The sequence below is a fragment of the Gossypium raimondii genome, chromosome 10 (genome assembly GCF_025698545.1).
Source record: "Gossypium raimondii isolate GPD5lz chromosome 10, ASM2569854v1, whole genome shotgun sequence".
NCBI classification, from domain to species: Eukaryota; Viridiplantae; Streptophyta; class Magnoliopsida; order Malvales; family Malvaceae; genus Gossypium; species Gossypium raimondii.
Genome location: NC_068574.1, coordinates 19,692,426 through 19,719,095, shown reverse-complemented (window position 1 = coordinate 19,719,095; position 26,670 = coordinate 19,692,426). Strand labels below are relative to the sequence as shown.

The following is a 26,670-nucleotide window of genomic DNA, read 5'->3' as shown; positions in this document are numbered from 1 at the left end:
AGTATTATGACCAAAACGACGCCGTTTCGCCTAATAACCGAAAACCCGACCCGATTGAAGCCAAGATCCGTGTTACGGCTTGGAAGGGCTATTGCATATTCACCCCTCCGTTTATGCAATAGGGCGCAATCTGATCCCTTTGAGATTTTTAAATTTGGCCATTTGTTTTATAGTTGTTTCATTTTAGTCCCGCCTAAAGTGTTGCGTCGGGAAGGATGGGATATTTCCTTTTTTGGTCCCCCTCCTTTCACGCGTATCCCAAATTAATCTTTTGCTCTTTTTTTTTCTGATTTCTCCCCTGGGATTTTGTTTTGTTTTCAATCTAATCCTGTTATTGTTATTATTATTATTAAGCTTATTATTATTATTATTCTTGTTATTGCATTTATTATTACTTTCCTCATTATTATTTATCCACTTATACCATTTTTAGATTTTGTTATATGTATTCATACTAGCATATATATATATATATACATTTTAATTTTTATATATGTACGTACTTATATTTTTATATACTTTAATATATATATATATATACTTATATATTATTTGTATTTTATACTTTATATATGTATACCCACATATTTTAAATATACATACTTTTTAAGCCTTATAATTTATATATATACATAGATATGCAAATATATTTTTTTATATATGTACATACATTCATATATTTTATAATTTATAATTTAAGTACATAGATATACATACATAAATATTGTATTTTTGTAATTCATATTGTTATCGATTGTTTTATTTGATATATATTTATTTGCTTATCAATATTTTTATGAGATGCTTTAGTTCTTTTTATTTACTCATTTTTTAATTTCAAACCTTGTTGCATATGTATATATGTACATGCATATTTTATATTCTTTATAATTCTTATGTATTCTCTTTATTATTATTGTTTTACTTGATGATTATTTACTTGTTCGTATGCATATATTATTTCAAAGATATTTTAATTTTATTTGTTTATGGGCTTGTTTTTGTATGCTATTGATTTGTCCTCTTTATTTATCTTATCTTTGATGCTATTGCTCGTATTATTATTTTACTTATATCATTATCATCGTTATTCCATTACACCCATTTTTATTTAGATTTCGAAAAAGAAATTTTAGAAATAAGTAATATTCGGTATTTTGGATCTTCGAGAGAATCGAGCCCTAACGTATTGGGTTCTGACTTTCTTCGTTGAACTTAAATAATCGAGATTACTCTTTTAAAAATGATAAAAAGCTCGTTACCGAGAATTCAATATGTTGCGTCCTAACGCATTGGATGTGACACGTTGTTTTCTCGAAACGAGAATTTTTCAAAATAAATGTAATATTCGATGTTTAATATTTTGAGAAATTGTGCCCTAACGTATTGGGTTGCGATTTCTTCATTTAAACAATTGAATATTCTTTTAAACTTTATTACACGAATTTTTTTAAAACTCAAGTTAAACGATATCGGGAATTAAAAAAGGATCGTGTCCTAACTTACTGGTCGCGATCTCTTTTTTAATCCAAGATAGTTAAATATCTTTCAAATAAGCATTTTTCATTCGCGTATCGGGAATTCGAGACATTGTGTCCTAACTTACTGGATATGATTCTCTTTCTCGAATAGCGTGAAATATGCCCCCTTTTCTCAGAAATTTTCAACATTTTAATACAAGGATCTTATTTTTAAAATTCTTCAAAGTTTTCAATTTTTGACATTAAGACATTAAGTAATCAACTAGGTACCAATTTTGGGCGTATCGAGGGTGCTAATCCTTCCTCGTGCGTAACCGACTCCCGAACCCGTTTTTTTGAATTTCGTGGACCAAACTCGTTGTTTTAATCAAATTAAACCGTTTATTAAAACAACCACTTTTACGAGGTGACCCAATCACACCTCATCAAAAAGGATTGGTGGTAACTCCCGTTTTTTTCCGTTTTCATCAAAAACCAAGTCGACCCCGTTTTCCATCCAAAAAATGGTGTCAACAGCTTGGCGACTCCACTGGGGAATTTTTCAAAATAAGTGAGTCGAGCCACAAGTTGATTGCTTTTTGTCTTTTTGTCGAAAATTGAAACTTTGGTTTAAATTTACGATCCTTTCATGGCATTTCATTCTTCATTATAATTTTCATCATTGTTGTTTATAATTGCTCTGTTTGTTTAAATTTTGGTATCTTTTGCATTGCATTGCATGAACTTTGGTCACACCCTTTTAAGTGGGTGTGAGAAGCTACTCTTTCGTGAGGTTTTCACCTCCGTGCAGGATAGTGGATCGCTTTCGGAATACATCCGTACCTATGTCTTCGTGAGATTTTCATCTCCGTGCAGCCATAGGGAAATGTATTCCCCTGAACCGAACTCGGTCTGTATGAGCCTATAATGGGTGAAGATCGAGGAATCTGCTGGTTTGGGTACCTTATCTTTAGAACCAACCCTCATATAGTGGACTTAGGAACTTAACCTAGGTAGAGCCACTCCAAATCCCTAGTATTTACCTGATTAGGTACTTTTTGTTTTCTGTGCTCGCTAATGTTTTGTTCTAACCCCTCTTGTTGTGTTTTGATTATGATTGCATTACATTGCATTTGCATCTTAGGAAAGAGATATTGATTCAAGTTCGATTACTAAATTAGAAAGCTTGTCATGGAATACGGATTCCTTGATAAAGTGGAAAACAATACGACTTTCCGAATATATTCTGAGAAACACAAGAATGGCGATCGAAGAGTTCGTGACCCTGCTTCGTGGCCTGAGGATTCAAGGCAATTGTCTAAGAGCCTTCAACATTCCAACCCCTTAAAGAGGCGGACGAGCCTTATGAGGATGGGCAGGTGATGGATTGCAACCAAGATCAAGGGAAGGAGCTAGCAATGGCATCTATTGGCGAGATTACCTCAAGCATGCAGATGAAGAAAATGATAGATGTCGTTTCTTGGAATATGAGGGTGAGGTCGTACATGTATCCGTTTTATGTAAAGGAATTTACTTTCTAGAAAAGTTTCCTAAATGTAATTGAATCAGAATCAACATCTATTTAGGCATTCATTTCATGCATCTGTTACATTGCATTACATGCATTAAAATCCATTGAAAGAGTCTAAACGAGTAAATTTATTTCAGCTAACCTGGAAAACCAACCAACCAAACACCCTTACGATATCCAAGCAAAGACTAGAGAAATGGAACGAAGGTTGGAAAAATTAAAGCGAATGCAGATTCAGATGCAGGAGCAATTGACTGAATTTCAACAGGAGATGAGAGATCAGATGCTAGAATTACGGAGAACTATGATAAACCAGTTCAACCGATTGCTAGCTGGAAAGTCAAAAGAAGTGAAAGACCTGGTGGTTTACTTTGGGGTTGATAATGAGGATCTTGTATATTCCTTAGATTGTACTCTGACAAGTGTCCAGGTCCAGCCAGCTGGGCGTCCACAAGGAACACTTTTAACTATCGGATTCCAATACTATCAGACTAGTACATCGACACCAGTGAATTGCCTGACAGGCTTAGGATCCAATTTGAGGAATGATTTAGCTAATCCTGTTGCTAATCTAGCCGAAATAAAGAAGATGAGGGTAGAGTACCCAGATACTATAAAGGTCCCAAGGAAGAATGATAATAAAAGGGATAATGTAGGTAGATATAACAAGGGCCACTCAAAACCAAATACTGTGGGCAGGCCAAAGACGGAGACCACCAGCCATCAGAGCCCTTTAAAGCAAGAATCTCGAGTGAAACAAGGCACTGAGAACCTCCAGTTCACGCCAATTTCGATGTCATATAAGGAGCTGTATCAAAGCTTGTTCGATGTGCATGTTGTTGCTCCTCATTACTTAAAACCCATACAACCCCCGTATCCCAAATGGTATGACATGAACGCACAATGTGACTACCATGCGAGAATTACGGGGCATTCAATAGAGAATTGCATTGCTTTCAAGAAGCTAGTCGAAAAATTCATCAACATGGGTATTGTCAAGTTGGGTGATTCATCTAGTGCAAAAAGCCATCTACCCAATCATGTCGACCACGGGATGAATGAGATGTATGAAGCAGTGTTGGGAAGCGTTCACATCCATGCCATTCATGAAGACACAAAGGAAAAGGGACCTTGTTAGATATCTGCCCTTATAAATCTGGAGTGTTTTAAGCAATTAGCTTGTGGAAGAAATCCCTGTAGTTATCAGGGCTTATTTAGAGTAATGTCCAGAACTTTTTTGTTGTTTTTAGCCTAAAGCGATAGAAATTTCTTTGTGAAATAGGCTAATGTCTGAACGTCATTATTCTAATAAAATACATCTTTGCATTCCTTTTTGAGCTAATATTCTTTCATTCTTTTTGAATAATTATTTTTAATTCTTTCATTCTTTTGAATTTTCTTCCAAACCATCATTCATTCATTCATAATTATATGATACAAATAATTATTCATGAATCTATACATTCTTTTGTATATTCTTTGGTACTTGCTATGGGTCCCCGGATATCAATTACGTGAATGACTCTGCTACAGACCCAAATTTTCCTTTTGAGTGAGGCATGTGTTCAGAGGGATCACAATGCTTTGAAAATGACAAAGATTGTAGTTTATCTCCTGACTTGTTAAGGATGGTTGAACAAGAGGATAGACAGATCCTACCTCACAAGGAATCATCAGAAATCGTGAGCTTGGCGAAGTTTAGAATTGACCAGACCGCAAAAATGAAGTGAGACCTCATCAAGTTACCTCTAGAATTCGAAGATATTTTTGTAGAATCATACCAGGATATGCCCGGGTTAAATGCCGATAATGAAATTTGCACAACAGCACGATGTCAGAAATTTGCAGTATGAACAGTGCAATTCTTTGCCAGGGCAATGCCTTTCTCGTTGGGTCAGCATAGCTTTGCCCGTTTGAAGTCGAGTTTTCGTCCCTTCAAGATTTCAGATTTTATCCTGACTAAGAAGGAACACCCAAAGCTTTCTGTCGTATTGGCACCCCAAAAGGCTCTATATTAAGGAAAATTTTTCGAAAAGGGATAACAAGAACTTGCCTAATCCTATAGATTCATATTAAAAAAAAAAGCAAAAAATCAAAATCAAAATCAAAAAACAAAAAAGGAAAAGAAAAAATCAAAGTCAAAAGCAAAAAAGAGAAATCAATCAAAATCAAAAATGAAAGAAAAAGAAGAAAAAGAAAAAGAAAAAGGAGAGGTCAAGGCGAAAACCCACAAAGGGCGCTTTGACCAAAGGTGGATTTGAGTTGAAAATCTGAAAAGGACGACTCAATTTTTGAGCAAATTGGGGCATGGACATCGCCATTATCGAAGACTTCTAATGGTCATTGCTTCATTTCTTGAAAGGCTACTTCATGCGTCAATGTCATCACGTGCTGATTTTAGAGGAGATGATATTGGAAAATGTATTGAACTTGAACAATAGCGCGATAGCTGAGGTCTCAAATTAACTCAGAAGTGGACACCACGATTCGTCACTAAAGTGCCTAGAGTTGAACATCGAAAATTGAAGGAAAATGATTGAGACTTACAGGGATTGGCATGAGAAATTACTATTTGCCTTCTTTGCTTGTCGAACATCTGTACCGGGGTAATACCTTTCTCTTTGGTTTGCGGGGTTTTAGGTAGTTTTACCTATTGAAATCCTTTCTCTCCGAGTATTAGTTAAGCTAGAATTGGATGAAGCAGAATGGATCCAATCGCAATGCGATCAGTTGAACCGAGGAAAAAGGTTAAAAGCTATTCTTCAGGGTCAGATGTACCGAAAACAAATGATACGAGCCCTTAATGAACAGTGTCATCTCAGAAAATTCCACGAGAGGGTTGGATGTCGAAAAAGATCATTCCTCTCCAAAAGGATTCCAGAGGGAAATGAATGCCAAACCGGGAATGTCCCTATGTTGTAAAGAAGACATTCTTCAGAATAGCACTGATCCTGAGTGAGATTGCTAGTCCTATAAACTCGGATCCAGTCAAGAAATACTTCGTTTAAAGAAGGAGAAATGACCAAGGTGAAAACCCGCAAAGGGCACTCTGAGTAAAAAAAATATAAAAAATAAATAAAAAAATAAAAAATGAAAAATGATAATGAAAAATGAAAAATGGAGAGGCTAAGGGGAAAACCCGGAAAGGGCGCCTTAGGCCAAAGGGGATTTGAGTTGAAAACCCGAAAAGGGCGGCTCAAATATTTGTTCAGAATGGGGCATGAGGCGATCAGAGCGATTTGAATTTTGAACATATTGGGGCATGTGGTGATCTTGCTATACCTAAATCAACAAGAAAGGATAGGCGACATCTTGGGGCATCGACAGAGCGCTGTAGATCTCTTAAGCGCCTGTCCAACTCAAGATGGTCTTCAGAAAGTTCGTACAGAGAAGTTCAAGCTGCGATATCTGGGGCACCCAATTCTCATATTATCTATATTAAATCTGTTGTTCTTGGAATACCTTTTTCCTTTCCAAGATAAACATTCCCGATCAATGTCTTCATTATCCTTCGTTACTATTTTTGGTAATTTATTCCTTTCGAGCTATGCTCAGAACCAATTTTATTCTTATCCATTATTATGACCCATTTTTGCAAAGCATGTTGCATTAGAATAATGATTAATGGACTAATAAAACTTTCACAAAAGAAAGTTTTACATATTACTCTGAAAAGTTTCTAAATAATATAGGAGCCTAAAGCAGGACTATTGTTTAGAACACACCAATTTTAAAGGCTGGAAATTTGAGAAGGAATAGTCTAAATTTAGACTTTCTCTTTGGATTTTTGTTTTCAAGTGCATTGATTAAACAAAATGACAAGATGTCGTGTCAATGACAAAGCTTAAATGAACAAGCAAGCAATGATCATCAGGCAATAGGAAGAGGTTACCTCGGAGAAGAGAGCCTTCATTTGTGCATGAGTCTTTGGTACGACACCCTGAGAACGGTGTAGGAAATCAGAACGGTTCAGATCCTATATCCCCGAATTGTGATAAAAGAGGACGGAGGAAAAGCCACATATTTCTACCCTTAGATTACTGTGAGAGAATGATGGTACAAATTTTAGCGTCCCAGTGGATATAACTTTGAGGTTTACAGTGGGGGCAGCCTGGCTAAATGTTTCTTCAGAAAGCGCCAGTCGAGAAGGAAGGTGTTGTAACATTTCAGTGACAAAGCCTTAATAAACTTCGAGTAGTGATAACCTAAGCGGGATTATTCTCGGAAAAATAAAATTCTGCATTCATGCAAACACCATTCACACATGTCTAGTTAGGAGCATTTGATTCATTTTGATCATGTCATCCTAATCATTAGGCATAATTAGGTTCATTATACAGGTCTTATTTCCCTGAGATTACGGTGGAACAGACCGAAGAATTTCAGATCTTATCTCCCTGAGATTACAGTGGAGCAGATTGAAGCTAGTAATCCTATCTCCCGAGTTACTGATGGGCGGATTAAAACCAAGGATCTTATCTCTCCGAAATTACGAGAGTAGATCGCATAAGGTTTTATCTCCCTGAGGTTACAGTGGAGTAGACCGAAGAATTTCAGATCTTATCTCCCTGAGGTTACAGTGGAGTAGACCGAAGAATTTCAGATCTTATCTCCCTGAGATTACAATGAGCGATCGAAGACACTATCCTATCTCCTCGGGTTACAATGGAGCGGATTAAAATAAAGGATCTTATCTCTCCGAAATTACAGCAGAGTAGATCGCATCGAGTTTTATCTCCCGAGGTTACGATGGAGTAGACCAAGAATTTCAGATCTTATCTCCCTGAGGTTACAGTGGAGCAGATTGAAGCCAGAGATCTTATCTCCCTGAGATTACAGCGGAGTAGATCGAAGACGCTATCCTATCTCCCTGAAGTTACAGTGGAGCGGATTAAAATAAAGGATCTTATCTCTCTGAAGTTACAGCAGAGTAGATCGCATCAGGTTTTATCTCCCTGAGGTTACAGTGGAGTAGACCGAAGAATTTTAGATCTTATCTCCACGAGGTTCTGATGGAGCGATTGAAGCGAGATCTTATCTCCACGAGATTACAATGAGCGATCGAAGACGCTATCCTATCTCCCCGAAATTACGGTGGAGTGGATTAAAATAAAGGATCTTATCTCTCTGAAGTTACAGTGAGTAGATCGCATCGTCTTATCTCCTCGAAGTTACAATGGAGTAGACCAAGAATTTCAGATCTTATCTCCCGAGGTTACAATGGAGCGATTGAAGCCGAGATCTTATCTCCCGAGGTTACAAATGGAGTAGATTGAAGCGAGATCTTATCTCCACGAGATTACAAAGAGAAGCGATCGAAGACACTATCCTATCTCCACGAGTTACAAGTGGGCGGATTAAAATAAATGATCTTATCTCTCTGAAGTTACAGCAGAGTAGATCACATCAGGTCTTATCTCCCTGAGGTTACAGTGGAGTAGACCGAAGAATTTCAGATCTTATCTCCCTGAGGTTACAGTGGAGCAGATTGAAGCCAGAGATCTTATCTCCCTGAGATTACAGTGGAGCAGATCGAAGACACTATCCTATCTCCCTAAAGTTACAGTGGAGCGGATTAAAATAAAGGATCTTATCTCTCTGAAGTTACAGTAGAGTAGATCGCATCCCATCTTATCTCCTTAAAGTTGTAGTGGAACAGACTGTAAATAGCCGATCTTATCACATCAAACCTTATCTCCCTGAAGTTGCAGTGGAGCAGGTTGAAGATACAAGTTTTATCTCCCTGACGTTGCAGTGGAGCAGACTGAAACCACAAATCTCGTCCCCCTGAAGTTGCTGCGAAGAAGATTGAAGCTACAAGTCGAATCTCTCAGAAGATGCAGTAGGATGGATCAAAGCAACAAGACCCAGTAGAGGCGAAGGTGGCTACCTGAAGAAAAAAGGCACCAAGCAGTCAAGATTTGGCAAGACCGGGCAATATGGGCCTTTCTTAGTCTTTGCTCTGTTCTCGTTGCACGACAACGAGCAAAGAGGGGCAGTTGTATGACCCATTTTGACCCGGCCCAATACCCAAGGCCCAAAATCTAAATTGGCCCGATTGGGCCCAAAAATTAAACAAGCATCAGGGAACCCTAGGGTTCCCTTCCTTGCTCAGTGCCGTACGCCTCCTGCAGCCTAGCCCTCTGCCATCGCCGTCCACCTTGTCCCATCGCCACCTGCTTCACTTGCAAGTAATAAAGAGAACAACAGCAACAAGCAAGGGGGTTTTGTTTTTTATTTTCGGTATATAAACCGATTACTAACAAATTTGAATAGGGGGAGGTTTTTTCTTTTCTCTTCTTTTTTATAACATTTCCACAACAGATTAATAAGAAAAAAGGCAGATCAAAGTTAAAAAAAAGACTAAAAGGTTGACTCCAGTTCTGTTCTTGTATTCTTATTTATTTTACTTTATTTTTTTATTTTTTATTTGTTGTTTATTTTCTGTAATCTTTCAACAAAAACGAAACTAAAAAGAAAGGAGAAAGTACCTGACTGCTTTGAAAGGCCGGCGTCGGAACCCCGCCTTTGCCGTCATCGGAGTCGAGCAGGGAGGGGCGTTTCTTCCTTTTTCCTCTTGGTCCCGCGATTGAGAAGGCCTAGCCTTCAGGGACGCTGCAAAAGGGAGGCCGAGAGGCCCTTCTCGCGCAACTCTGGCCACTGGCCATGGAGGCGGCGACGGTGGCCTGAACTTAAGGGCCGAAAGTGAGGAAGAAAGGAGAGGGGGAGAGAACTGAGCTCTCTGTTTCTTTTTTTTTTTTAAATAGAATGAAAGTATTTTATTTTTTTCCTTTTTTCTCTTTATTTTCTGCTATTTATACAGGCCACCATACGGCGCCGTTTTGGGCCTGAGTATTATGACCAAAACGACGCCGTTTCGCCTAATAACCGAAAACCCGACCCGATTGAAGCCAAGATCCGCGTGTTCTGGCTTGGAAGGGCTATTTGCACATTCAGCCCCTCCGTTTATGCAATAGGGCGCAATCTGATCCCTTTCAGATTTTTAAATTTGGCCATTTGTTTTATAGTTGTTTCATTTTAGTCCCGCCTAAAGTGTTGCGTCGGGAAGGATGGGATATTTCCTTTTTTGGTCCCCCTCCTTTCACGCGTATCCCAAATTAATCTTTTGCTCTTTTTTTTTCTGATTTTTCCCCTGGGATTTTGTTTTGTTTTCAATCTAATCCTGTTATTGTTATTATTATTATTAAGCTTATTATTATTATTATTCTTGTTATTGCATTTATTATTACTTTCCTCATTATTATTTATCCACTTATACCATTTTTAGATTTTGTTATATGTATTCATACTAGCATATATATATATACATTTTAATTTTTATATATGTACGTACTTATATTTTTATATACTTTAATATATATATATATACTTATATATTATTTGTATTTTATACTTTATATATGTATACCCACATATTTTAAATGTACATACTTTTTAAGCCTTATAATTTATATATATACATAGATATGCAAATATATATTTTTTATATATGTACATACATTGATATATTTTATAATTTATAATTTAAGTACATAGATATACATACATAAATATTGTATTTTTGTAATTCATATTGTTATCGATTGTTTTATTTGATATATATTTATTTGCTTATCAATATTTTTATGAGATGCTTTAGTTCTTTTTATTTACTCATTTTTTTAATTTCAAACCTTGTTGCATATGTATATATGTACATGCATATTTTATATTCTTTATAATTCTTATGTATTCTCTTTATTATTATTGTTTTACTTGATGATTATTTACTTGTTCGTGTGCATATATTATTTCAAAGATATTTTAATTTTATTTGTTTATGGGCTTGTTTTTTGTATGCTATTGATTTGTCCTCTTTTATTTATCTTATCTTTGATGCTATTGCTCGTATTATTATTTTACTTATATCATTATCATCGTTATTCCATTACACCCATTTTTATTTAGATTTCGAAAAAGAAATTTTAGAAATAAGTAATATTAGGTATTTTGGATCTTCGAGAGAATCGAGCCCTAACGTATTGGGTTCTGACTTTCTTCGTTGAACTTAAATAATCGAGATTACTCTTTTAAAAATGATAAAAAGCTCGTTACCGAGAATTCAATATGTTGTGTCCTAACGCATTGGATGTGACACGTTGTTTTCTCGAAACGAGAATTTTTCAAAATAAATGTAATATTCGATGTTTAATATTTTGAGAAATTGTGCCCTAACGTATTGGGTTGCGATTTCTTCATTTAAACAATTGAATATTCTTTTAAACTTTATTACACGAATTTTTTTAAAACTCAAGTTAAACGGTATCGGGAATTAAAAAAGGATCGTGTCCTAACTTACTGGTCGCGATCTCTTTTTTAATCCAAGATAGTTAAATATCTTTCAAATAAGCATTTTTCATTCGCGTATCGGGAATTCGAGACATTGTGTCCTAACTTACTGGATATGATTCTCTTTCTCGAATAGCGTGAAATATGCCCCCTTTTCTCAGAAATTTTCAACATTTTAATACAAGGATCTTATTTTTAAAATTCTTCAAAGTTTTCAATTTTTGACATTAAGACATTAAGTAATCAACTAGGTACCAATTTTGGGCGTATCGAGGGTGCTAATCCTTCCTCGTGCGTAACCGACTCCCGAACCCGTTTTTCTGAATTTCGTGGACCAAACTCGTTGTTTTAATAAAATTAAACCGTTTATTAAAAACAACCACTTTTACGAGGTGACCCAATCACACCTCATCAAAAAGGATTGGTGGCGACTCCCATTTTTTTCTGTTTTCATCAAAAACCAAGTCGACCTCGTTTTCCATCCAAAAATGGTGTCAACAGCTTAGAAAGCGAGAAAAAAAGAAAGGAATAGAGTACGAAATAATAGGGGTTTTTATTCTACTTACTTGAACTCGTGACCTTGGAAGCGAGCCAGAATAGACAAACCTTAGTTGGTTGAAGCAGTTGTGGGTATGGATAGGGCTCTGATTTGTATTTTCTGTGGTAGGCTTCATCTGGGCGAGTGTTGGAGGAAAATGGGGGCATGTTTTGGATGTGGATCTGTTGAGCACCGTGTTAGGGATTGTTCGCGTCATTTTCTCAGTCAGATGCAAGTTTCAACTAAAAAATGGAAGTAGAGACAGGTTTATGCAGTTAGGAGTCAAGGGGATTAATACGTAACTGACGTCAATACATGTACTTTTGTGATACATTCTAATTGTGCCTTACAATAATGGAGATTGGTTTTACTCAAATGTTGTCTATTAGTAGTGTTTCTAATAATTTGGGCTAGAGAAAATCGTTTGTGATCATTTTGTAGATAGTCCCACGAGGTAATTTGTACTAATGAATAGGAAGTCTGTTGGTGGTTTAAGGTTAGGTATTCTCTAACTTGCATTGAAATCAGAGTTGTGCAATGGAAACATAATGGTCAATTTAGACTAAAGGGTTACTAATTTTGTGGTTAAGTGAATGGTGTGACAACATGAATTTCAAGGACGAAATTCTTTTGAAGGAGGGGAGAGTTGTCACATCCCAAAATTTGGGTTAGTAGAAATTGGGTTAATGGATCGAGAGAGTGTTCACACCCTATCTTTAAACAAATGTTATAGGATTTGTATCAAGTGAATTAATCTGTTGTAGTGGTTAAGTGTTGTGTTTGTGTGTGAGAGGTCATGTGTTCAAATCCCTTCTCTTTAATTATTTTTATTCCAGCCATTGACTTAGAACATCTGACATATCTTTAAATTCTAGGTAATTGTTGGTAAGAATGAACCTGTTGGTTCAGTAGTAAGGCTTTAGCTTACCTAGAGGTTCTATGTTCAAATCCCGTGTGTGCAAAGCGAAAATATTTTTGTTTTGTCTTTGTCTATGCCGTATTTGGGTTGGATTCAAATTTTGGTGATAAGTTAGCAGAAACCTGGTAGTTTAGGATTTTGGTTTTTTTTTTTAATTTTTTTGAGAAAATCACTCCTCAAAGTTCTCTCAAATTACTTACCCACACTCTCTCTCATCAGTCCTTCTTCTTCACTATCCATTCTTTCAGTTTTTTCTTTTCTTTTCTTTCTTCTAAGTTTTTTTTCTCTATTTTTCTCACGTTTCCAATTCCCTACATTATTTTTTATCGTTTTGTTTTCTCACCATTTCTATACTTCCCAGCTCTTCTGTTATCGAATTACTTCGTGCCAATATCTATTACGAGTTTCATTATTTTTCCGTCTGTGGTAAGGGGAAATATAGTTGTTAGTTGTGCTGCTTATCTATAACCTCTGTGTATTCGCTCACTTCTTGAAGATGATCCTTGTTTTGTTGCTAAACCTTTAATTTGGTTTTCGATTTTAGGTGTTGGTATTGTTGTTGTTGTGTTGGCATAAAAAAATGACCAGGTGTGTACCTTCTATCTGAAAAAATAGCGAACAACGTAAATCTGAAAATATTCTGTTGACGCCACACGACCTTGTGCCAGACTGTGTGAATCACACAGCCATGTGCCAGGCCGTGTGGGCCACACGAGCTGGATTAAATAGGCTGTGTGGGCCACATGAGCTTGTGAGCCCATAATCTGTAAAATTTAGTTAAGGTCGTGTTCTGAAGTGCATTTCAAGTTTAACATTATTATAGGGTTTGCTAAGTGATACTCATGTTTCTGGTATATGAATATGTGGTTTTGCCTTTGTAGAAGTACTTTCTGAAAGCATGTTAATTGAAGTAAATCTCTATTTCATCTGAAAATTCTGAGTATGTCATTAGCATGATTATAGATATGTAAGCATGTTTGATATTTGTGCATCTGAATATCTGGCTATGCTATTGTTGCATTTGCATTGAATGGGATAATTATGTGACAGAGGCAGTGTTGGCAGTTTAATGGTCTGACTTATCTAGAGGTTTAACCACATATCTATGCTGGCAGTGGTATTAGGCTTGAGGTTCAAAACTCTCACTGTGGTTTTTGTTTTAAAATTGCATACGTAATTTTCAATTTTTGATTTTAAAGAAAATTTTTAGAAATCATGATATAAGTAAGTTTACATAAAATTTACTAAGATTTTGGAAATGTGAATTCGAGACTCTGATGCCGAACCAAGTAACCTAGTTATAATTGAGTCACTTATACTTTAGCTACTTTAGTCAACTGGTAAATTGTGGAGGCTTTAGGATAAAGCCTTTCTACTTTAAGAAAAGGGACTATGTTACTTCTGCTAAACTTGAGACTTAGGAATTTAAAATAACCTAAGTTAATCTATAGAAATTTTTAACTGTAGTTAGGTATAGGAGTACTTTTGGTATACGAGGGTGTGGTAGACGTCATCGAGTGGATCAAGTCGAGTACTCTCCTCTAAGAAACATACTCAATCTAGAAACAAATGGGACGGTTGAGACGCTTACTACTGAGATTGGTAATCAGGGCATAGGGGACAATGCAATGTCCCAAGCTATGCTTAGGGTTTTGCAGAGAGCCACTATGGCCTAATCTGGATCTATGGGCCGAGGGTTAGTGACTGAGCAACTCCAGTTGAATGAGACCAAAATAGTGGAAATGAGTAATTTCTTGAAAAGAGAGAAAAAAGAAAGGAAAAAAGTACGGAATAAGAGGGGTTTTTGTTCTACTTGCTTGAACCTGAGACATTGAAAGTGGGCCAGAGTAGACAAACCTTAGTTGGTTGAGGCAGTTGTTGGTTTGGATAGGGCTCTAATTTGTATTTTCTGTGGTAAGTGCCATCCAAGTGAGTGTTGGAGGAAAATGGGGGCTTGTTTTAGATGTAGATACATTGAGTACCATGTTAGAGGTTGCTCACATCATTTTCTTAGTCAGATGCAAGCTTCAGTTAAAAAATGGAAGCAAAGACTAGTTTATGTAGCTAGGCGTCAAGGGGATCGATACGTAATTAGAGTTGATATAGCTACTTTTGTGATCCATTCCAATTATCAATTGTACCTTACAGTAATTGAGAATTGGTTGTACTCAAATGTTTTCTATTAGTAGTGTTTCTATGAATTTGGGGTAGAGGAAATCGTTAGTGATCCTTCTGTATATAGTCCCACGAGGCAATCTGTGATAGTGAATAGGAAATTCGTTGGAGGTTTAAGGTGAGGTATTCTCTAGCTTGCATCGAAATCAGAGTTGCGCAGGGGAAGCATGGTGGTCAGTTTGGACTGAAAGGTTACGAATTTTATGGTTAAGTGAATAGTGTGATAGCATAAATTTTGATGATGAAATTCTTTTTAAGGAGAGTTTTCACATCCTAAAAGCCAGCTGAGTAGAAATTGGGTTTGTGAATCGAGAGAGTGGTCACGTCTTGTTTTTAAACAAATGTTGTAGGATTTGTGTCAAGTGAATTAATTTATTGTAGTGGTTAAGTGTTGTGTTTTTGTGTGAGAGGTCCTGTGTTCAAATCTTTTCTCTTTAATTTATATTATTTTTATTCGAACCCTTGACTTAGAACATCTAACATATTTTAAATTCTGGGTAATTGTTGGAAAGAATGAACCTGTTGGTTCAATGGTAAGGCTACAGCTTACCTAGAGGTTCTATGTTCAAATCCCATGAGTGCAAAGTGAATATTTTTGTTTTGACTTTGTATGTTCCGCCCATGTGGCTAGTATTTGGATTGGATTCAAATTCTAGTCAAATGATAAGTTAGCAGAAATCTGGAAGTTTAGGATTTTTTTTTAATTTTGTTTTTATAAAATCATTCTCTAAAATTCTCTTAAATCACTCACCCACTCTGCCACACACACTCTCTCTTTTGACACCCCCTCTTCTTCTTTCTCCATTCTTTCACTGTTTCTTTTCTTTTCTTTCTTCCAAGTTTTTTCTCTATATTTTTCTCATGTTTCCAATTCCCTGCATTATCGTTTATCATTCAGTTTTCTTACAGTTTCTATACTTCCCTGCTATTTTATTGCTGAATTACTTTGTTCCAATATTCATTGTGGGTTTCGTCATTTTTCTGTGTGTGGTAAGGGGAAATATAGTTGTTAGTTGTGCTTCTTATCTATAACCTCTATGTATTTGCTCACTTCTTGAGAATGTTAATATCTAGTTTGATTTAGTATAGGGCATGTAATCGATTTGTTGTACGATTTGTCTAAGTGAGAATTAAGAGGCGCATTGACCATCAACGTTGTAAGTGCATTAAACCTTAGTCGCTAAGGGTAAGTGTTCTATTGTCTATGGTTAGGGACTTAATGTGTTAGTTTAGTTTTTGAAGATGATCCTTGTTTTGTTGCTAAACTGTTAAGTTTTTTGTCGTTTTTACTTGTTGTTGTGTTGGCATAAAAAAGGACCAGGTGTGCACCTTCTATCCCAAAAAATAGCTAATGACACGAATCCAAAAAATATTCTGTCAACGTACACGGCCGTGTGCCAGACCTGTGAATCACATGGCCATATTCTAGGCCGTGTTGGCCACATAGGCTAGACCAAGTAAGCCGTAAGGGCCACACGGGCTTGTGAGCCCCTTTTTTTGTAAAATTTAGATACGGTCGCATTTCGAAGTGTGTTTCAAGGTCAACAATTTTATAGGGTTTGCTAAGTGATACTCATGTTTCTAGTATACGAATCTAAGGTTTTGCCTTTGTATGAGTACTTTCCCAAAGCATGTTAATTGAAGTAAATATGTATCTGATCTGAAAATTCTTAGTATGTTATTAGCATTATTCTGATATGTAAGTATGTCTGATCTGGTTATGTTATTGTTGCATTTGTATTGGGGCGGGATGCTTATGTGACGAAGGAATTGTTGGAGTTTAATGATCTGCCTTATTGACCGCCTCCAGATGTACCAACGTCCAGAGTGTGAACACTGCAACTAAAGATGTAAGAATGAGGCGGTGTCTGTAAATATATGGGTCAGGTTGTAATATAATTATAATGAAGTAGGTGAGTACTCCAAGGATTGTACCCAGGGAAAACGAGTACTAAATTAATGTTAACCTAAATGTAAATAGAATTAATTTGTAATCTAAATAAACTATATTACGATTGAACATAAAAAAGTTTTTTAGGTTTTTTATAAATAAAGAAGTAAACATTGTATAAATAAATGGTCTTCAGACAACTGATGTCTAAACTTAATCAAGTCTAGGCATGAGTGATTAGATTGCTTCGGTAGTCATAACTAATTCCTATTTCGGGTTTCTTTTCAACCAATTAGTCGTTACACTAGCAAGGTCTCTCAATCTTACAGTAAACTAATGAGTTAAGAGAACCCTGATTTTCTTTGATTAATGAACGCGTAGAAATCCTCAATAGTTTGATTGTGTCTACAAATCAAGTTCTCCGAATAACACGAATGGAAAGAAATGAAAAGAAATGTAATGCCTAAATGAAAGGAAAAACATAAAACTAATTACAAAGAAAATTCTAAATTGTGAAAACTCTCCTAAACAAGTGTCTAAAGAGCCTATTTATAGAGTTTGTCATCATCTTAACCCTAAGTTTGTTGACATTTTCGTATTAATTTTTATTGTGCGGACCAAAATGCCTCGAGCTCATAAATCTTTCTCGTACAGGGCCAGTGTCGTGACACCCAATGCTTGTGTCATGACATCACAAGAAGTATACTCTGGTTCAGGTTTGGCTTCAGAGGTGTGTCACGACACCAAAGACAATATTGATATTCTTGTATTTTGCTCCCTATGTTGCAACATTAGGCTTCTTGTGTTGCAACAAGACAACCAACCTCGAGCTCTTATGCCTTTGAACGGTATCTTGCACACTCATTAAGCACGTTTGCTCACCTTTAGGCCTCATGCGGCCATTAAGTTCATAAAAAAAAGACCTAATTTACATTTTTATTGAAATTTAAACTAAGATAAAAAAATCTAACTAAAACATAATAAAACTGCTCGTCCTCAAGCTACTTAAGTATGAAAACTAGTTTAATTTGTTACACCAAATTACAATAGATCACTTATCTGGTTGTTTAACCACATATCTGTTTTGGCAATTTGACAGCAATTCTGGTGACCTGACCACAGTTATCTGATTCTGGTTGATTACCGCATTATTACTGGAAGCTTTGACTGCACTTTTCTGTATAGTGACATATGCTCACTTATTGGTGTGTGGGGTTGGATGGGTATTTATTACCTTATTGGCGTGAAGAGATGAACGAAGATGATGTATAGTGGATGGGGTAGGACCTATATTTGTTCTGTATTAAGTGCTGCATCGCATGATATGCCATGACATCCGTATATGATTTTATCATTATGTTGCATTGCATAATATGTCACGCTGTGTATTATGTTCGATTTTTGACTTCTGTGTGATTATCTTATTTGTTTTGTTTGTACGGCTGAGTTACACTTTGAGCTTTTAAGCCCACCCAATTAATTTCCTTCTTAGGTAATCAGCAAACTTAGGATCGGGCGGCATACGGGAGTTTAGATTGATTTTTCAAATATTAATATAAAACGATTTATGTTTAATTCATTTATAGAGTTTTGGACTGCAAATCTGTTTTTGGACTTTGCTTTATTGTTTTTGTCTATTTGTTCAGATTTTGGTATTTTTAACATAAAACTGCATAATCGTACGAATTATCAAATTAGAAATCGGTTTTCAAAACTAAAACTCTTCAAAACTGTCAAATGTTTTGGAATTGGCTATTGATGAATTTTGATGTTCTTGAATTTAAATGATAGATTAACAAGCTTGGTTGTTAATTAAGACTATTTTTTAAAGAAATTTTGGTTAGTTTTAAGTTTAAGGACTAAATTGATAAATAGTAAATTTAGCGTGAGATTTTTGTAAAATTTTAATAATTATGGGATGTGTGAGAGCAATAGAGAATTCGGCTAGCTTAGATTTGGTGAAATTTTTATAATTGTCTAAGTTTGAGTTTAGAGATTAAATTGAATAAAAGGTAAAAGTTTAGGGTAAAAGAGATAAATATTGATAAAGTGTCAAATACATGAATTTAAATATTTTAAGATATTTGAATTGGTGAATTGAATTGAGTTATTATATATATAGATTAAGAAACGGATCAATCAGTTGATAATCACGGGAAAGAAAAAGCTGTTGAGTAGTCATCATCGAGGTGTTGGTAGCTACTGCGTTTAAGTAAGTTCGTGATAGACTTGTTATGTTTAATAATGATTTGAATTTGATCTGTCATGTGTAAATTTTGCATGGTTGATTGAAATATGGTTTGATAGTAAAATAAAAGACTAAATTATAATGTATGACAAAGTACATGGTTAAATTGAATTACGTACTCATGTGGAATGTATGTGATTGAAGTTAAAGCTAATTGCATGTAAATATTACGAAATATAGGTAAAATTCAGTGTGAACTCAATGAATAGCTAGGATACAAATAACATGTCATTAGGGTGCTCCAGGCACTAGTTGCCGGTGATTACAGTTTCCAAGTATTATGTACCGGTGTTTCAATTCCAGGCACTCTATGCCGGTGATTACAATTTCTAAGTACAATGTATCGGTGATGGGTACCATACCGATGGCTGAAATCTAGCATTTGTTGCAAGTTCTCGTTAGCTTGAGTGAGTAGCATCGTGTATTGGTTAATGTATCGATTTTTAGCTTGCGAGCATTATTTCCCTATATATCTAAAGTTAATTTACTATAGTTCTCTAGGAAAAATAGTTTATGAAAGGTATAGTAAGGGAATTTAATATCATGAAAGGTCAACTATCTTGATAATGATTTGGTATGTGATTGTGTTACTTTGAGACCGTGAATATGTTATGCATCCAAATCTAACCATTTGGTATGATAGGGAAAATGAAACATGACAAGGACTATTAAGTTGTATGTTAGTTTCAATTATTATGTTTTAAATGACATGTATGTAATGTTTACTTATACGAACTTACTAAGCTTGTTATAAGCTTACCTTGTTTCATTTCCTTCCTTGTAGATTATTAGATTCGAACTGTCGATTGGATCGTCTCTAGAGATCACATTATCCGTCAACTCTTTTGGTAACTATTTGTTCATTTTGGCCTAGTTATAAGTGACATGTAAATAGGGTTTTGGTATATGTATGTTTATGACCATTTTCCTATGTTTTGTGCCATTTGATATGTGAAGTAATGTATAAGTTTGTAAGCTATAATTGTTGTTTTGATGGCTTGTGATGGTATAAACTTATTTGGTATTAAACATGTTTGATAAAGATGGTTAGGATACAAAACTTTAATGCACTGATGTTCAAAAGGTTCGATGACTATGGGTATATAATGATTTTGAGTTTGTTGTTGCCTTATTAGTTGGTTGGTTGGGTGTTGTTCTTTTGTGTTAAGTTAAAATGCTTGGCAAATTGTTTTAGTACAACTTCAGAATACCATTTTGTATGTGTTTATTGTGTGTTCTATTGAGGAGCCATAATGTTTTGGGAGGTGATTAATCAAATGATGTGGGTAATCAAAAAGTGGTAATTGATATTGGTGGAGGATTTACAGACCAAAGCAGAGTCGTCGGTGATTGTGGTTGTAATGGCACTTGGGTAGAAGCAACACCAACACTCGAGTTTTTCTGGAGAGAATTTTCATTTTTGAGAGAAAAAAATATGAATTTCAAACTTATATATATTAATAATTTTACATATACAATGTAATATAAATATTTATTTTTAAACATATATATGTATTTTTTTATACTTTGAATTATTTAGAATTATGGCCAAATTGAGATAACACATAAACGTTGAAGGTTAACATTTACAAAGAAAACACTATGACTAAATCGACACAATATGTAAAAGTTGAGAGTCAAATTTTTATTATACCAAATTTTGAATTATTGACTCACCCTTTCATCAAACACTTAATAGGAATGGACAAAAAATGTTGGGAGATCATTTTAAAAGTTTTAAAATCTAAGTGATAAAAAAACTTAAGCATAATTAGATGACTTACAGTATAATTTATCCAACTTTTATGATAATTTTAGATTTAAATATGCCAAAGGTCCTGTACTTTTTCAAAGTTTAAAATTTAGTCACTATACTTTAATTTTGAGACATTGAGTCCATGTACTTTGAATTAAGAATCTTGGTCCCTCTGTTTAATTTTGTTGTTAAAGTTAATAATGTCAAAGGTAAAAGAACTCTTTTAGCCCTCATCATTTTCATTTTTCTTGTTAATTTTGTCATTACCAAAATACATAAAAAAATAAAATTAATGCTTTTCATATTTTAAATAAAACATAAAAAATAATTTCTTAAAAATTAAAATTAAAAATTAAAGAATTATGAAAATAATAAAAAAATCTTTAAAATTTAAAAAAAATAAAAAAGTAATTCTAAAAATATAAACAAAAATTCCAAAATCTAATGTTATCCAAATTGGACTGGACCAGCCAGATGGGTTGGCAATTAGTTAGGGTTTTGAACAAGTGAGAGGTAAAAAAATTAGTTGACCCACAAATCGGTATGGATTGGTTGAACCGAGCTAAATTTTAGTTGAAGCAACCTTTGTGAAAAAAATGGTGTAGCCATTTGTTACAATCTTTTATTTGTTGAAACAAAGTATCACCAATAATACTTCGAGATGGTTTCAGCGACTGGTCAGTGGATGCCATATGTACGCCTACTTTTTTGCATAAGGTCGTCACCAAGTGGGGAAAAAAACTCCCATTTTCTAGCCACTAATACATCTCTTCATGTTTTGGTGGATCAATTTTCCAATACACAATTGCTTTTTTTGTAAGATTGCATACATTAAAAGTGCTCGAAACGTATTAACGTTAGATATATTTAAAGCAGGGACTATTCGTGTGCACAATAATTAAATCCACATTTTAGCCTCTGGGAACATAATTGCTTGATTGAAGGAGGTTGTGATACTAGTACCTAGGAGATATTTCCATTCGCCCCTTCCATCTGTTAAATAATTTAAGACATTGTCCATATCTATGTCCTTAAAGTAGTCCAAATCAGTTTCATCAATAAAATCTTGGTCAATGAATGGAGCATTGTAAAAATCACACATAATTCGAAGGGTTACTTTAACCCCCGCATAGATATAGTATCCCATATATGATCGTCAGTATTTCTAGATTCGTGATCCTATAAAGATGCATAGAATTCTGGAACTATTGGGACCACGGTGATATCTTTCGGGATTGTCCAGAAATGTTCTCACCTATTATACCTAACTAGAGGCCACATGTCCTTACCAAGGATCATCGATGGATCAAATCTCCTCTCTTGAATGAATGTTTTTCCTTGAAGTTCATTAAAATATTTTTCAACATTCGGATTCGAAAAACTAGAGGGGTTTTGAACCACCGATGGCTTCGTTTCCAAAGTTTGTCTAAATTTTCTAGGAGGCATTATTACAAAACTAGAAATGAGAGCAAAATATCAAGAAATTCAATGGAATAGTAAAAGTATTAAATTAGGAACCCTTAACCTCGTAGAAGTCGTTGTTTTATCCAATTATTTAATTTGCTTAGATTGTAAATGGTGTTTTGCTTTAGGGGTTCTTTGTGCCTTTTGAATTTTCATAATTTTAATTTAGTTAATTAATTTTGGTGGAAAAGAAGCAGTTCATTTCTTATTTTTGAAAGGAAATATATGCTTATGTAATTATGTTACTTTGAATCAAACTTTAATATCCTTAAAATATTTGCAAAATCATTATTATTTACTTCATCAACCACTAAGCTATCTTTTCATGATTTTCGTTCAAGTTGATTGTAATGCGATATGCTAAACCTGATATGCAAAAATATTTGGATGCGATGTATGGAAATTGTTTATTATTGTTCTGTAATTTGAAAACTGTATTCGAGTAAGTTTGATTCTGTTTCTGTTAAACTAAACTAATTTGCAAATATTGTTATTTAATATGAAAACGAAATACGAGTATGTCGATTATGTAATCTGTGTGCATTTTGATATGGTTTGCAACGCATTTGGGATTGAGATTTGTTTTCGAAGAAAAGGAAGTTCGTATTGGTAGTTTCACTGCATTACTATATTTTAGCGATCTATCCATAATAATAAAAGTGGCATATGATCACATTGACTTGTGTTTAGTTGGATGGATCCACCATAACCCAAATGGTGTGTACAGGTTGGAAAGGGTCCTGTAGACCCTTATCGGTGTGTATGTGGGGTTTGTGGAGATGGTGTGCAGCGATTGGCTTTGTGGGAATTTTGCATCATTCCTCATTTGATTTTGTTATGTATATCTGTTATGTGTATTAGTAATATTATGCGTTATTCTGATGTGATCTCTATTTATAATTCGGATTTTGCTAATGTAAGTTTGTTTGGTTAGTTAACTTTGCAATTGAGGTATTATTCTGTTACCGTTATTTTCCAATTTTTTTAGACTCACACTGAGCTTTCGTAGCTCATTCCCTTAGTTTTCCCTTTCAGGTAATCCGTGAGCTTAGGTGTTGGACTTAGCAAACTAGAGGTCTCGAAAACGACACATTTTGGTTTGAATTAATAAAGTCTTTTATAAGTTTTAATAAACTGATTTTATTTAGACTGTAGGTAAATTTTATGGACTGTGGTATGAATTTTGATTTTGGGATTTTCGTGAAACTTTGGTTTTTTTTTTTTGGTTTCTGTTAAAAAATAAATGATGGATTTTTCGCTGTTACATTGATTTTGACATTTCAGTTAACGATTAGAAAAACTTGAATTATTTGCAACCCAAATAATAATTATCAATTTGGTTTATTTTAATCTTAACTACAATTAAATTATTGATTGCGACAGGGAAAGTTAACTTCAATCAAATTTTGTTAAACATAAGATGACAATTATTTTCAAAAAGAAATTTAAAATTATGAATAGTATTTTGTTTAAAGCCACTTCGGTGGACAATGTGACCTCCGGATTTTGATTAGAACTTCTGGGCCTGGTTTTGGGGTATTTCATCTAGATTTTTTGAAATTTGGACATCCATCTTTTTAAATTATAAAAATTATTTTATATCCAAAATAACATGGACAAATAGAAGTCTAGATTCAAATGATTATAAATGTCATTTTGTCTAGTTTCATTCTAGACATGTTTTTTTTTTGTAATTTTAATTTTTTACTATTTACTATTTATAAATTATTATGTCATGGATTTTTAATTTATTAAGGCTTTATAAAGTATTGGTATGTTAGTATTTGATTTTACATATTTCAATATTGTTACAATTCCTTTTTATAAAATTAAAATATATAAAATTACTAAAAAGACGCTTTCAAAAAGAATTTGGACAAATTGTTATCCAAGTTTATCGAATCGAGATAAACATTTATTTGGATTTATCTTGTAGTGAAATAATTTTTTATAAATTTATATATTCTAAAAATAGATTTTGTAGATTTTATTTTTATAATTTCAAAATAACAATATAAGAACTTAATATTTTAAAAAATAAAATAAAATTGTAAAAAAGACTCACGTCCAAAATGAATCTAGACTAAACATTGTCCAAAATCATCTAAATTTAGACATAAATATGGGCAACAAATTATTCAGGCTCGTTACAATCCATCACAAAAAATTTAAATGCAAATAATCATTTATTACATCCAAGCTTTACGCGCGAGATCTAGCTTTACCCAAAAAAATCATTTCCATTAAGAAAAACAACTTAATCTAGCTTTCAGCATTCAAAGAAAAAGGAAATCACCAAACTTCCTAAAGCAATCATGAAATGATCCATACATGAGATCAACACCAAAATAACTTCCACTACAATCCGTCAACCACAAAAGAAAAAAAAATATATATATTGTGCGAGACACCGGTAACAACTATTAAAATTCATAAAGAAGTTTTTCAAAGGCTTTCATTTGAGGGATCTCTAAACGAGTTACCAGTGACAAACTCCCATCATTGACTGGACTTGGTAGTATGTAAATTTTGCCTTCATGGACGTCATTCCCTGGCCCCATATATATGGTACGACCCCATCCGAAATCTGCCTCATATATAGGCAACCAAATCCATGGAACAACAGCAAGGTTAGTATGCGGTCCTGTAACCAAAGTGTTTGAATCAGACATTTTTTCAATGTAATCAATAGCTGATCTTAAATATTCATCATTTATCTGATTTAATAGTTCATGGATCCTCTTTATGGTGTCAGTAAACGATTCAGTTTCAAGATCACCAGCTTGAGCAATTAATGCAGAACTAAAGATTACATTGCCGAAGTAGCCTGGTGGGAGAGGAGGATCCAATTTATATCGACCATCAACTGGAATACGCAGCTTGGTATCTTGATCGGCGGAGAGACCCCTTGCTTTACTTACACCGCCATATATGTGCAGCCAAGATGTTGAAGCTGCTATATTTTATACCACCGTTTGCATTTGCAACATTTGCTTTGGCTTTCAGGGTGTTCAATTGATCAGCTGTGAGCTTAAAGGTGGAGACAATGGATGGCTTATGATCATTTGATTGAGATTTTGATGCAGACTTCAAAACCGGAGAAGGTCATCTTCAACACGGTGGAACTTAGGCGTTGGTGGGTCCCGAGCACGAAAAAGAGTTCGATCGATGAATGGTGCAATGGCAGGAGACAAGCCCCGTGAGGTGTCAGCCCAACTATTGATGAATTAATGAAGAGCCACTGTGCCATCTCCTAAAGTATGTTGAACCCTACTCCAAGACAAACTCCACCGCATTTGAACTTAGTTACCTGGTAAAATATACACAAAATAAATCAACTATTATTATATAACTTTTTATATTTTATCTCCTTTTTCCGATGAAATGCTTGCATATTACCTGCAATACAAGAAGTGGATAAGAAGATATTCCTCCAGAATAGTCGACTTTAGGGACTAAACGAAAAACTTGAGAGTAATCAGTAAAATCACCAATCAAATGTTCCATAACTGAAGTAGTTTCAGCTTCAACGAATAAAACTCCTTCAGCGTTGCATATTATCTCAAGTCTTCCATTTTCATCATACCCCAACCTTCCAGCAATAGGGTAAAATGGGACAAGAATCTTGCTCAAAGCCTCTTTAAGTCTTCCAGTATCAAAGAAATCAGAAGAACCATTTGGCTTATAATAGTATATAGTAGGGAGGTGGTATTTTGCCATCACTATATCTAAATTTGAGTTCCATAGACTTCTTTTAGACTTCTTTTAGGAGTGCCGTCAGCTGGACGAACAATGGTAGACTCCTTTATAGTAATCTCCATCTATAAATTAGACAACAAACTCCTTTGTCAGTCACATCATCGAATGAAAGGGATGAAAAGGCAGGTTTTGATATGAATGAAAATGAGGTAAGAACATGTATAAACTTCTACTTCTACTTCTACTGAATGGTGAAAATAGTGATTTTTCTAATTAAAAAAATGGAATGAAATTATGATAGATGAAAAAGAAAGATTAGAATATTCATACCATGAAATAGTGTAAACAAGTGTTAGAAGAACAACGGTGTGAAGGGGGCGAAGGGAGACTTGAGCAGTCCCTGGTGAAGCCTTCGCGCTTACTTTAGATCCATATTTGTGGTTCATATTTTCCGGTATTTAATCAAGTAGATCAAAATCACAGTGTCTTGGTACGCATCTAAGTTCCAGCTGGTCTCCATCCATTAATTCTAAATCTTGTATATTTATTAAGGTTAAATATAAAATTGGTACTTGAATTTGTCTATTTCTCTCAAATTGGTATTTATAGTTTTGTTTGTTTCAGATTGGTACCTGAACAT

At 34.6% G+C, this 26,670-nt stretch overlaps 1 pseudogene; it reads right to left on the bottom strand.

Moving 5' to 3' along the window:
* Positions 1–24,551: 24,551 nt before the first annotated feature.
* LOC105778360 (shikimate O-hydroxycinnamoyltransferase-like) lies at positions 24,552–26,152 on the bottom strand (annotated as a pseudogene).
* Positions 26,153–26,670: the final 518 nt, after the last annotated feature.